General features: G+C 38.2%; 1 pseudogene; it reads right to left on the minus strand.

The window, feature by feature from the left end:
• Positions 1-29: 29 nt before the first annotated feature.
• Positions 30-14,281, minus strand: part of LOC101400350 (protein FAM186A pseudogene) — a 35,025-nt pseudogene continuing 20,773 nt past the window's right edge.

Genomic DNA, 14,281 nt, shown 5'->3' on the forward strand with positions numbered 1-14,281 from the left:
TGAGCAAGTTCAGGCATTAGGACCTCCTCTCACTTCTGAGCAGCCCCAGGCATTCCAGCTCCCGGCCGCCCATGAGCAATCTCCCTATCTACAAGCCCCTTTGTACCCTTGGGTGTGAGGGTGATGGACTTTGTGGGAGACTGTCCAGAAATAGGAAAGGGCCCTGGTGAGGAAGATTGTGTGGAGGTGGGAGGAGTGATTGGTACGGGGTGCTTCCCGTCAGCAAGAACATCTAATGTCTTGAGATTCCGCTGGAACTCTTCTCTGTGATGAGACTGGGAGGTGTCTTTGGGTATGCTCGTCCACCTGGGAGACAATGTCACTGAAGTTTGGCTGAACATCTCTTCTAGCTCCTCGGAGTTTTTCGGCTTAGTCTTCATCTGACCCTGTGCTTCTCTCTGCCTCTGCCTTTCTGCCTCTGCCTCTAGCTTTCTCCTTGGCCTCTGCTTCTCCTCCTCTTTCTCCCAGCTGCTTTCCAGCTCCCCGTGCCTCACTTCCTTCGGAACCTGCCTCGTCTGCCGCCCCTTCTCCTTCCCCAAGGGCACCCCTTGCTCTTGCACTGTTTGCTTCCGCGCTTCCAGCTGCTGCTGCCGTGGCTTCTGCTGCTCCTCTCCCTCCTCTCCCCTTTGCTTTTGGGTCTCATCTCGCTCAATCCGCTTCTGGCTCCTTTGTTTTTGCTGTTCCTGCCACCCCTCTTCTTCCTGCCACCCCTCTTCTTCCTGCCGCTGTTTCTGCCTCTGTTGCGCTTGCTTTCCCTCCCTCCTCTGGAGCCGTGCCTCTTCCTTCTCCAAATTCTTGTTTGTCATTTCATAGCTCTTCTTCCAGAGATTCCTTTCTTCTTCCAACTGGTTTTTGAGATTCATACCAAAAATTTTTTTTTGATCCTCTTGCAAGTATTCCTCCTGCCTTTGTTTTTCCTTCTCCTTGTGATCTCTTCCTCCTGTTGAGTCTACTGGAACATCTCTTTCACTTTCTATCTATCTAAGTCAAGATCATTTGTATTAAATTGTCAATTACTGGGCCCATGCTCCTATGTGAGAGTAAGGTGCTAATTTCAGACTTTGCACTAATTGGCTACTGAAAATACAATCCTGGCATAAATGAGACTATCTTTTTTCTTTTCAGAGGTTTCTCTCCAACTTGTCCTGCATTTTTTATATCTTTGTTTTTTCTCAAGATTTTTGTCACAGTTTCTGCCACATTTTGGAAATATTCCTCCATTTTTGCCCTTATGATTCCTAATTTTTCAGCCTCTGCTCTTTTTAATAATAACTTCTCTTTTGGTACAGTTTTTTTTATTCAAAGGCTTTCCTATGTTATCAATTTTCTCTTTAAGGAAAGCCATTATGGCTTTCTAGGTTACTCTGTTCACTTTTGCCATCTAGACTTCCTAGAGCTCTGGTAGATTCTGAAGTCTCTTTAGTTATCCTAGACTGTGATTTAACAAGCTCATGAAACTTGCCTTTCTTGTCGAAGACTAACACGTCCTTCTTTTCAGTTTTTCCTTCTTTGCTTGTTGTTGTTCCTAGAGAAATTGGATGTTTCTTTCCCGTTGTTTTCACTTTCTCAGAGGAATAATCAAGTTGGATCAACCTGAATGGCTCTGCTTGACTACTCATCTCACTTTTGCTCTCTTTGGCCATTGACTCAGTGGTGAGCTCCTCTTTCTTCTCTGAAGAAATCTGGCTTTTGTCAAGTGAATGTTCAGGTCTGACCTTCCTGAGTTGATCCCACACACTACTTGTTCCACTTTTGCCACTTTGGCTATTTATGTTCATAGAAAGGAAATCAGCAGGGACATGTTGACTTTTTGATTCCATGGATGATTTTGATTTGGCTTCAGAAGAGGATTTTCTTTCTTTTTTCTTCTTTTCTAGTGCTTGTAGCTCAGAGTGGTGATCAAGTTTGGTTTCTGAGACTTTGTGTTCACCTTTGTCATCACTCAGATTTGGTCCAGAGGTCTCTTGCATGTCTGGGGCTTTTGTGTGCTTTCTTTTCTGTAATTGATACAGGTCAGTCCCATCTTTCTGATAGACATCACCTTCCTTCAGTGATATCTTATCTTCAGTAATATCTTCAGTAATATCTCTAGAAGACTTCTTCTGGTTTTTTTCAGGTAAAGGGTATTGCTGTTCAGTTAAATCTGGAGTCATCTCAACTTGGGCTGTGTATGAAATAGTTGAGTCCCACTTGATCCCCGAGGCTTTGGTCCCTTTTCTTTGGGCCTCATCTACAATATTTTCAAATTCTTTGGCCAAAATGCTGTGCATACTGTCTTCTACGTCAGCTTTGTTAATGACCATGGATGATTGTGGAGAAAGCTCAGGTAGCACTTTCAAGGTTGATGTGGGCAACGCTGTACATGTTTGGCGTTCTACCACATCTTTGGATCGAATAATTTGTTCACGTTTTTCTTCTGCATCTTGAAGTTTCTGCTGAAGCATTTCATTTTTTTCACTGAGATCTTGTGTTATCTTCAGAGAGAGCTCTTTTTCTCTTTCACTTGTCTCGTTTATATACATATTAGCACTTTGGAGGTTAAAAACTTTTACTTCATATTTAGTGTACTCAAAGCTTTAGAAAAGTTTACTATTGTTGATAATATATATTTAATAGCATTGTTTTCCAATTTATTGAACATTGCAGTGCCTACGAGTTCCTGTAGCATATCTTGGATTTCTGAAACCTTTGTATTTGTTGCAAATTCATCACTAATCATCTGATCTGGTCTTAAAGCATGGGCTGTTGCAAGTCGCGTTATAACTCTTTCTTTCCAAGATTTCCATAGAGTACTTCTAGATGCAAGAAGAAAAAAGCCCATAAAATAATGAGATTGCATTTCTTCTTTTGTGTTGTGCTCTATCTATGCTTTAGCCTAAGGAATTTAGCCTAAATTAACAGATAACTATAAGACAAAGATTCATTAGAAAACCCGGGCTCCAAAATACATAGTATTATTTATAAAAGAATGACTCTTTTCCCATAATCACCTAGAACTTCTGTTTCTAGAGTTTAGGAGAACTCAGCTGGGACCTCAACTTACCTTCAGTTACAATTTGGGATTAGACATAACGTAAGCCAAAACTTTCCTTTGGCTTTGATTATGCTTGGTGCTTTCTGTTTTCTTTCTTGGGTTCCTGTCTTTCTCTTCTTCCTTTTCTGAATCAAAGCTAAGCTTGGTTCTTTCAAAAGGGTCATAAAAGAACATACAAAAGTCAAACACTGGAAGGAACTTCCAGAATGGCTGCATGAGAAACTCAGCAATTATTTTCCCCCCAAAAAAATTGATAAAACTTGACAAAACTGCCAAAAACACCCATTTTAGGACTTTGGAAATTGATCAAAGTCATACAACAAATTGAGAAGCATTTATTCAAGAAAAATACTGAGTAAGTAAGAACAGTGGAAGTCTGTGATGTGGAACAGTGGAAGTCTGGAGCTGCTTCCATCACCTACTCCCCAGCCCCATGGCCTGATAGTTCTACCAGAGTGGGGTAGGCTGCGAAGATTCACAGCTCTACTGCCTGAGGAGGCTGATTTGATCTGGAGCAAATCATGGAAAAATCCATGCCTAAGGGCATTGTCTAAAACAATACATCCTTAACCCATACACAGATCTATTAGCAAAGAGTAGAAGCCTTACAGCATCAATATGGATCAGTTAAGGATTGGTCAATCATTGACTGACCATTAAGCTGTGTTGACCCAAAGGTGACCTCTAGGAATTCAGGCTTAAAAATCAAAACAAAAATGAAAAAAGAAAAAAAATAACTGGTCAGAGATAATAGTGGCTGCACACTGCAGGGGAGACAGACTCCGCTGAATTAGTCCAGGCAAGTCACTAAAAAACAAACCAAAAAAGGAACAAAAACAAACCCTGGAGGTTTTAGGGGGAATCAGAATCCAGAGTTGCTACAATATATTATCTAAAATGTCCAGTTTTCAACATAAAAGAAGCATGCAAAGAAACAGAAAAGTGTGACCCATACACAAGGGAAAAAAGCAGTCACTAGAAATTGTCTCGGGGCTCAGTGTTAGGGGAGGCCAGATATTGGATTTATAAGAAAAAAGATCTCAAAAGAAGCCATTATAAACACATTCAAAGAACTAAAGGAAACCGTATTTTAAAATAAAAGGAAAATATGATGATGATTACTCATCAGATAGAGCATATCAATAAAGAGATGGAAAGTAGAAAAAGCAAGTGGAAAATTTGAACTTGAAAAGTATAACTGAAAAGAAAAATTCACCGAAAGGGCTCAATAGCAGATTTGAACTGACAAAAGAAAATAACCGGAAAACTTGACACTAGATTAGTAGAAATTGTCTAATCTGAAGAACAGGGAGGAAAAAGAATAAAGAAAAATGAACAACACCTCAGAGACTTGTGGGACACCATCCAACATCCCAATGTACAAGTAACAGAACTCCTGGAAGAAGAGGAGAGAAAGAGGGGCATTAAAAATATTTGAAGAAATAGTGGCCAAATCATCTCAAATATGATGAAAAATATTAATCTACACATTCAAGAAGCTCAGAGAACTCTAAGTAGGATAAACATAATAAGATCCATACCTAGACACATCATAGTCAAACTGTTGAAAGCCAGACAAAAAATCTTCAAACCGAAAAGAAAAATGACTCATCACAATCAAAGGAGGCTCATCAGGTACAGGGGAACCACAGTAAATTTAACAGCTCACTTCTTATCAGAAAGACTGGAGGCCAGAATGCAGTGGGATGACATATTGAAAGTACTGAAAGAATAATATTGCTAAGCAAGAATTCTGTATTCAGCAAAACTATTCTTCAAAAAATAAAGGTAAGACATCCATTCCCTGAAATAACACTTTCCCCAAAGTAGCATGCACGTACAACTCTCATAAGCATCCTTAATGCATGTGTTTTTAAACACTTCTCTAAATGCATTACAGAATGTCTATCACATCCATTCCCTGTGACTCTTGTCGGGGGAAGAGGGAGAATCTCCCTCTGCCCTTTCCCTTAAGGTTCTTCTGGCTGGCCAAATAATCAACAAGACAGGTTAGCAGGAGAAAATAATACCAAGTTTAATAACATGTATACATGGGAGAAAGCAGGGACACTGCGTTTCTCAACACAATAGCAGAAATTCTCGTCTTAAATATCATTTTCAGCCAATGACAAAGGAGGATTTTGGGGGTGGGGGGAGTCAGTTACAGGAGATTACCACTAAAGCACAGTAAACAAGAGTAAGGTTTATTATGTAGCTCAAGGCCTCACCTTCCACATTGATAAGTCACTAGAAATGAGCTCATCCTCCTCTCTTCTCCAAACAGAGAGGGAGATACCTTTACAAATGGAGATTCCCCTTATAAATGTAAATGATTGTCTGGCAACTCTTCGCAGGGTCATCCAGACAATGTGGCCAGAGAGACAGAACTTCTGATAAGAGGGGCTTGTTGGTGCCTTTCCTATTGTAACATTTACCCTACGTTATCTTTACAGCCATCATGATAGATCTGTTCCAGGAAGGAGCTACCGTGTCAAATTCTTTAGGCAGTTAGTGGGGGAGGTCAAATGTCCTCAGAGAAAACAACCAAGGTAAAGAGATAGATTTCAGGGTGGCCAAATCTTGATCTCCCACACCCTTCCATAACATTACATCAATGAGATGCTGTTACACACCTATTAAAATAGGTAAAATCCAAAAAACTGATAATACCAAATGCTGGTAAGGATATGGAGCAAAAGGAACTCTTGTTTAGTGCTGGTGGGAATGAAAAATGGTACAGCTCCTTGAGAAGACAATTTGGCAGTTTCTTACAAAGTTACTTATGAAGTAATGTAGTCTTATCATGCAATCATGCTCCTAGGTATTTACTCAATTAATTTGAAAACTTATGTCCACACAAAAAACTTGTGCCAGAATGTTTATAGCAGCTTTATTCTTAATCACTAAAACCTGAAAGAAACCAAGATGTCCTTCACTGGGTGGAGAAAAACAAACTGTGGTACATCTGTACAATGGAATATTATTCAAAAATTGAAAGAAATACGCTATTAAGGCACAGACAGATGTGGCAGAACTTTAAATGTATAATGCTAAGTGATAGAAACCAGGCTGAAAAAGCTACATACTGTATGATTCCAATTACATGACATTCTTGAAAAATCAAAATATAGGGAAATTAAAAAATCAGTGGTTGCCAGGGGATTGGGGAGGCATGGGAAGGAATAAATGAAACACAGTGCATGTTTAGGATGGAGAAACTATTCCATATGATACTGTACTGGTGGATACGTGACAATATACATTTGTCAACCCCCACAGAACTCTACAGTACAAAGAGTGAAACTTAATGTATGCAAATTTTTAAAAATAATCATCGAGGGGGCATAGCAGTTGAGTTCATGCACTCCACTTCTGCGGCCAGGGGTTTGAGGGTTTGGATCCTGGGCATGGACCTACACACCGCTCATCAAGCCATCCTGTGGAGGCATCCCACATACAAAATAGAGGAAGATTGGCACAGATGTTAGCTTAGGGACAATCTTCCTCAAGCCAAAAGAAGAAGATTGGCAACAGATGTTAGCTCAGAGCCAATCTTCCTCACCAAAAAAATAAAATAAAGTTGATATAAAAAAAAAAAGAGGGGCCGGCCTGGTGGCACAAGTGGTTTAAGTGCATGTGCTCCACTGCAGCAGCCCGGGGTTCACCGGTTCGGATTCCTGGTGCACACCGATGCACTGCTTGTCAAGCCATGCTGTGGCGGCATCCCATATAAAGTAGAGGAAGATGGGTGTGGATGTTAGCCCAGGGCCAGTCTTCCTCAGCAAAAAAGAGGATTGGCAGATGTTAGCTCAGGGCCGATCTTCCCCCCCCCCCAAAAAAAAAGAAATGTATGACACAACATCACTGAAAGGGATGGGGGGCGCGAAGGTGCTGACCTAAGTAACTGGAAATAAATGGAGTCTGTAAGGCAAAAGGAACTGCACATAAGTACTGTACTCTAGTTGATACGTTTTTTCCCACTGGGGTATGGGTTAATAATTCTGATACTACTAGACATGTATACTGGAATTGAACAAGTAAGCAAAAAGATGGCAGATAGTAGGAGCAGGTTTCTTGTTGTTTGAGTGGGAATTTACAGATAAGCAAGGGGAGGAAGCTAGAATGATCCATGTGATAGTGGATTAAAGACAACAATAAGAACTCTTGTTTAGCTTAATGTAGTTACAGATGATTAGATACATAAATATTTACAGACGTGTCTATTCATGGGTTAGTACACATACACGAGTACACACACATATTTTTTTGCTCTGTCAGATGAGAGGGCCAGACGGAAATGACACCCCAGTAGCAATGAGCACACCTAGCAACCAGCCCTTGGTTTTTAATATTATTCTCCAATAAAAGGAACCAGAAATCCTTGGAGAAACGGCACATTCTAGGACTGGGACGGGAAATATTCAAGATGAACTTGAAGCATCTTGTAGTGTGAGAAAGTAAGGAAGTGCTAACAAAAAGAAAAAGAAAAAACCACATTGATGGGGGTATGTCAAAGTGGCACAGGAACCATCTGTTCTACCAGCAACAAAGTGGTTTCCCCAGACACACGCACACACACACACACGCACACACACACACACACGCACACACACACACACACACACTGCTGCTTCTTGCTTCTTTTTCTTTTTGCTCTGCTAGACTCTCTGCCTTCTCTGTTTTACTGACTTTTAATAGTTCTTTGAGACATGGCTTAGAGGTCTGGACTCCTAGAAGCTTTACCTAATTCTCCCCTCTCCTCGGTCCTCTTCTGTACACTTTGTACACACACCATCACTGTTCTTTCCACATCACACTATGTTATCATAGTTTGTGTGACTGTCTCTCTAAGTAGACTTTGAGTGTCCTGGCAGAGATATGGCGTATCAGTCTTTGTATCCTTCCACCTTCCACCCCCCGGCAAATAGTGGGTATTCAAAAAATGTTGATGAATTAAAAGATAAATTAAATCCTATCTAGTCACTACAATATTTAGTACCTTTGAGGACTTTCTTCAATATGTATGAAAATGAAATGTTTCATTATCATCATCTGGTTTAATTTTACATCCTCTCCATCATTGCTTCTCAGGTGTATTATACTGATCACGTGGTAATACAACTCTAAAACTGTGTTTTAGCATTTAAATAACGGAATCTTCACTTACAGAGATTCTATAAAATTTCTTTATTCAAAAATAGTTTATTATACTTTCTATTTTCTCTCACATATAATGTTAGAATTTTCTTGACCCAGCCATCCTTGTTATGGAACCTTTAATCTGTCAATATTTTATTCCTTGTTATACCTGTTGGTGATTTGATTACCATAATATTAAATATTAAAGAAGAACTTTCTGAAAAAAGGAATTGATCCTTGATGGGATTAAAGTTATAATTGTATAAGGTAAATATTCTTAGGAAAGGTTGACCTATATATTTCAATTTTTAAATGATTTTAATGAAACAGGTCAGGTCATGTCACTTAGGTCTTCAAAATGTCTAATAAATCTAAACAAACTAATTGCCATATAAAAATTGAGAAAGTTGTCAAAGAACTTCTCCCTAAAAGTACGAAGCCCAGATAATATCATAGGTGAAATCTGCCAAACCTGAAAAGAACAGCTAAATTTACTATTAAACCATTACAGAGCATAGAAAAAGGTAAGGTTCCACATTTTTTAAATGATACAAGCTTTAAATTACACCAAAATTTGACAAAGATAGCACCAAAAGGAGTAAACCACCAGCCAAACTTACCAATGAATGTCAATGCAAAATAAAATCCTAAATAAAATATTATCAAACAAATTCCATAACACACTCAAAGAAGGGTACACCAAAAACAAATACAATTTATTCCAGGAATGCAATGATGGTTTAATATAATTAATCATATTAATAGATCTGAGGGGAAAGTCATATTTTCTTTAACACGTGAAAATGAAGTGCTGAAATTACATTTAAAAAAATGTGATTTAACAAATTTAACAAAATTCAACCTCCATTCTTCATTTAAAAAAACATAGTGAAATGAGCAGATATACTTCATTAATATGATAAAATGTATTTCAACCCAAAAGCCAGCATTTTTCTTAAGGACAAATACTAGAAAGATGTCTACTGTTGCCACTATATTTTTAACCAATTTATATTTATATTTTATTTTATTATTATTATTTTTCTGGTGAGGAAGAGTGGCCCTGAGCTAACATCTGTGCCAGTCTTCCTCTATTTTGTATATGGGATACTGCCACAGCACGGCTTGATGAGCAATGTGTAGGTCCGTGCCCAGGATCTGAACCTTCGAACCCTGGGCCGCCAAAGTGGAATGCACGAACTTAACCACTATGCCACCAGGCCAGCCCCTATTTATATTTTAATAATTATCAATGAAAGAAGGACTTACATTTTGGCAATCTAAGTTACACAGGAATGGAGAAAATAACAACAAAAAAATGAAATCGACTGAGGTTAAGGATGTTTTGCAACTTTTTCAGAAAAGAGAATATAAACGTAAATGACTCTTTTAAATACTCTTGAAGATTAACTTTTCTTTGAAAAAAAATAACATGAGGCCATGGAAAGGCACTCCTTGCTGTCACTCAAGGTAAGTCAAATGAACAAAGATGGCCTTGTAGCCATATCACCACTATATTTTTTAACATCGTTCTGGAAGTACTAACCAATTCAGCTGGTCAAGAGACAGAAATGAAATGTTTAAAAATTGGAAAATCTAGATGTAAAAAATTGTTAGTTGAAAGTGATAATGATTATATACCTGGAAAACTCAAGAATATCAACTGAAAAACTTTCACATGCTTGAATACAGTAAGACAGCTGCATACAAAAGTGATATAGAGAAATCTAACCTCATTTATGCAAATAACAACCAGTTAGAAGATATCATAGAAGAAGAGAGTCCATTTACAATAGTTCCAACAACAACAAAAATAAAAACTACCAGGATGTACACTGATGGAAGAATATGCAAGAGCTAGATGAAAACTTTGTAATGCTCCTGAAGGACACACACACACACACACACACACACACACACACACAACCTGAACAAACAGAAGGGTATAACATATTCTGGCATAGGAAACTGTATTAGTGAAGATAAGCTAGGGTTTACTGTTTTAACAAATAATCCCCAAGTCTCAGTGGCTAAAAACAACAAATTTTACTTGTGGCTCATATTACAAATCCATCATGGCTTGGCAGGAAGTGAGCTTCACTGCATATTCTCAGGGACAGAAGCTAACAGAACAGCTGTCATCTTGAACATCGTGTGTTACCACGCCAAAGGAAAAAGGAGACTCTGGAGGGTCTCAGACCAACAATGACAAGCTCAGCACAGAAATGACACACGTCGGTTCTGCTCACATCTCATCGACAAGTAGTAGCAAACAGCACTGATGACTACCACACAGACTCAGAATCAGAAAAAGAAAACTGCAATAAATAACACAGAAGAGAAGTGACTCATCATTATGTAATCAATAAACAATAATAGAGTCCAGATATGGACCTGAATGATACAAGAATTTATGATGAAGGTACATTCAAATCAGTAGGGGAAAAGGTAGATTATTTTGTAAGTAGTAGTGGGGCAACTTGGTAGCCGTGTGGAAAAAAAAGTCAGACCTATATCTCACAACAAAAAGTTGTGAATCAAAGACTTAAAGATAAAACAAACAAAAAAACTAATAACCAACCAGGGGCCAGCCCGGTGGCGCAAGCGGTTAAGTGCGCGCGCTCCACTGCAGCGGCCTGGGGTTTGCCGGTTCGGATCCCGGGCGTGCACTGATGCACTGTTTGTCAAGCCATGCTGTGGGGGCATCCCATATAAAGTGGAGGAAGGTGGGCACAGATGTTAGCCCAGGGCAAGTCTTCCTCAGCAAAAAAAGAAGGATTGTTAGATGTTAGCTCAGGGCTGATCTTCCTCACCAAAAAAAACCTCCAAAAAACTAATAACCAACCATAAAAGTACTAAAAGAAACCTAGAAAGAATTTTTTTGTTTCTCAGAGTGGAGAGGACCTTTCTAAATAAGGTATAAAGCATTATTAAAAATATTGATGAAAACACATAAAAATAAAAACTTTCTACAAAGCAAAAACCACCAAAAGCAGAGTCAAAACAAACAAATGGGGGAAATCTGGCAATTTATCTCACAAACAAGGGGCTAATTTTCCAAATATTTGAACAAGTCCCACGAATCAGTTTAAAAAAGCAATTTGACAACCCAATTGAAAAATGGGCAAAGTATTTGAATAGACTCTTCACAGAAAATGAAATACAGATGGCTCCTGTCTATGAAAAGATGCTCAACCTCACCCATAATAAAAGTAATGCAAGTTAAAGCTGTGAAATACCATATTTCATCTATTATATTGGCAATAAACAAAAAATTTGGTAATACTTCATGTTAGTCTTGATGTGGGGAAATACTCTTTCATAATGCTGACCAATATGTAAATTGTTGCAACCTCTTTGGAGAACAATTTGACAAAAATCCGTCACAGTTACAAAACACTTATCTTTGATCCAGAAATTCTACTTCTAAGAATATATACATATATATATATGTATATATACATATATATATGTATATATAGGAATATACAAGACTGTTCACTGAAGTATATTTTTATAATGCAAAATCTTGCAAACAACATAAATGTCCATTAGAAGTTAAATGAATTCTGATAAATCCAGACTTTGTAATACTATGAAGCTTTAAATGAGTGAGTAGGCTCTTTACATATTAATACCTAAGTTATCTAATTGCTAATATCTAAGTTAAGTTATTAAAAAAATCAAACATGGTAACTTTGAAGTATGTAAAAACGGGGATAAAAGAGCATATGTACTTTTTCTACATATGCAGAAGATATTTCTGGATGGACATACATTAGTAGCCCTAGGGGAAGGGCCTAATGGCTGGGAATAGGACTATTAGGGAGGCTTTTCACTCCACCATTTGTATTTTTAAAATATTGTACCGGGTGAATGTACTACTTATTCTTTTTAATTTAAATGTGACAAAGGAAAAAAGACACAAGGGAACTGGAGAATGACCAGAAACATGTTATTTAAAATTCTCAAGTGGATGAAAGTGTTTATATGTAGAACAGATTTAAAAGACTAGGACTATTCAGTCTGGAAAGAGAAAACTAAAGACAGGTATAGAGTAAAACATCTTTCAACAAATTTCAGATTACTTAAGCTTTGAAATTAAAAGTTCCGATTATATCTTAGATAAGCCTTTCTTCTGCTGCACCTTGTTCCAACCCTTAGTTCCCAAATGAATTCAGTCCTCAAAAACATAAATTTCATGGCCGGCTGGTGGCACAGCGGTTAAGTTTGCGTGCTCCACTTCGAAGGCCCGGGGTTCGCAGGTTCGGATCCCAGGCACACACTGACGCACCGCTTATCAAGCCATGATGCGGGGGCGTCCCATATAAAGTAGAAGAAGATGGGCACAGATGTTAGCCCAGGGCAAATCTTCCTCAGAAAAAAGAGGAGGATTGGCATCGGATGTTAGCTCAGGGCTGATCTTCCTCACACACACACAAAAATGTAAATTTCATGAGAACAGGGTACTTTGTTTTATTCACTGCTGTGTCCCTAGCACCCGGAACAATGCTTGGCACATAGTAGGCATCCAATAAATATTTGTTGAATAAATGACATAAGTTGCTCCTATAACTAATAATAACCTTTTCTATTACAGGTTTTATTTTGGCATCTTGTAATTTTAGGTTAGAAAAATTCCCCCCAAATAATAAGCTGGTAACCTCAAACACAAATGCTAAGGATGGCAGGCCAATTGTCACTTTCCCTGACATATTTCTGATATTTCCAATTTTTAAAAATCAGGACCGGGACCTGTCTATTAAAGCTTATGTGGTACGAAATTTGTTGAAAATGTTTTACTTTATACCTCTCTTTAGTTTTCTCTTTCCAGAATGATAGTCTTAGTCTTTTAAATCTGTTTTTACATGTAAACACTTTCGTCTACTTGATAATTTTAATAGTTAAAATGATTAATATGATCTTGGGTATCAGGCAAATAATTATTTTCCCTCTCTAAATGTTTTAAAGTATTATGCCATCTTTTGGAGGATTCAGAGCTGCATACCAATTATTGTTCTACATGTCAGTTAAAAAATAAACAAAAATACTATGTATTAAGTCCCATTTTATTGCCAATTAAGAAAATATCCAATGTTATGCTGGGACAATCCAACATGATATTACCTCTGTTTACCTGGATTCTTGGTTTTACAAGGACCTCTTGAGATTACATTAGTACATTGTATTAGAAATGTATTAATTTAATTTCCCCCAATTTATATTTCTAGCCTCAACATCTTCCCTAAACTCCAGATGGGCACTCCTCAACTCTCTTGACATCTCCACTTGGACAAGTAGCCAAAGAAAGAACTTTAATTTCCTCCCCCAATCTTATGTCTTCCTCAATGTTCCTTATCTCTGTTAGTGGCACCACCTTTCACCCAATTGCTGAAGTTGGAAACTATGGAGTCATTCTCTCTTCTTCTGTCTGACAACCACCTGACATCACATCTATATCAGATAACATTGGTCCAATCTTCCAAATACATCCTGAATCCTACCACTTCTCTCCCCGTCAGCCTGCTCCATCATCTGTTTCCTGGATTCCTGCAATAGCCTTTTGATTGCTCTCCCTGTTTCTACTCTGGACCCTACAGTTTATTCTCTACCCAGCAACCAGAGTTTTAAAATATAAACCAGATTATATTTAATTATGTCTTCCCTACTTAAAACTTTCCAATTAACTCTGGATTATTTAACACATAGATAACTATTGAAATTGAGACCCCAAATAACTGTGGCTTTAACAAGATAGAAAGGCTGTTGAGGATGCCTCCACAGGTCAGGGACCTAGACTCCCTGTATCTCATTGTTCTATTGTGCATAGTGTGCAACCCTCATCCACATTCAAGATAGCTCAATGCCACCGCATCTGCTTTCAGGCTAGTAGGAAGTGGAAAAGAGGGGGGCCTGCCTCTTCCTGTAAGGATACAACCTTGGAAATGTGCATATCACTTGCACTCACATCCTATTGGCCAGATATTAGTTGTGTTATCACACTTAACTACAAGGGAAGCTTAGAAATATAATTTTTATTCCATATAGTCATGCACTGAGATGGAAATTAGTGGTTCTATTACAATAGCAAACAGTGGGAATGGATAT

Source organism: Ceratotherium simum, chromosome 17, assembly GCF_057802395.1.
Source record: "Ceratotherium simum simum isolate JZ-2026a chromosome 17, ASM5780239v1, whole genome shotgun sequence".
NCBI classification, from domain to species: domain Eukaryota; kingdom Metazoa; phylum Chordata; class Mammalia; order Perissodactyla; family Rhinocerotidae; genus Ceratotherium; species Ceratotherium simum.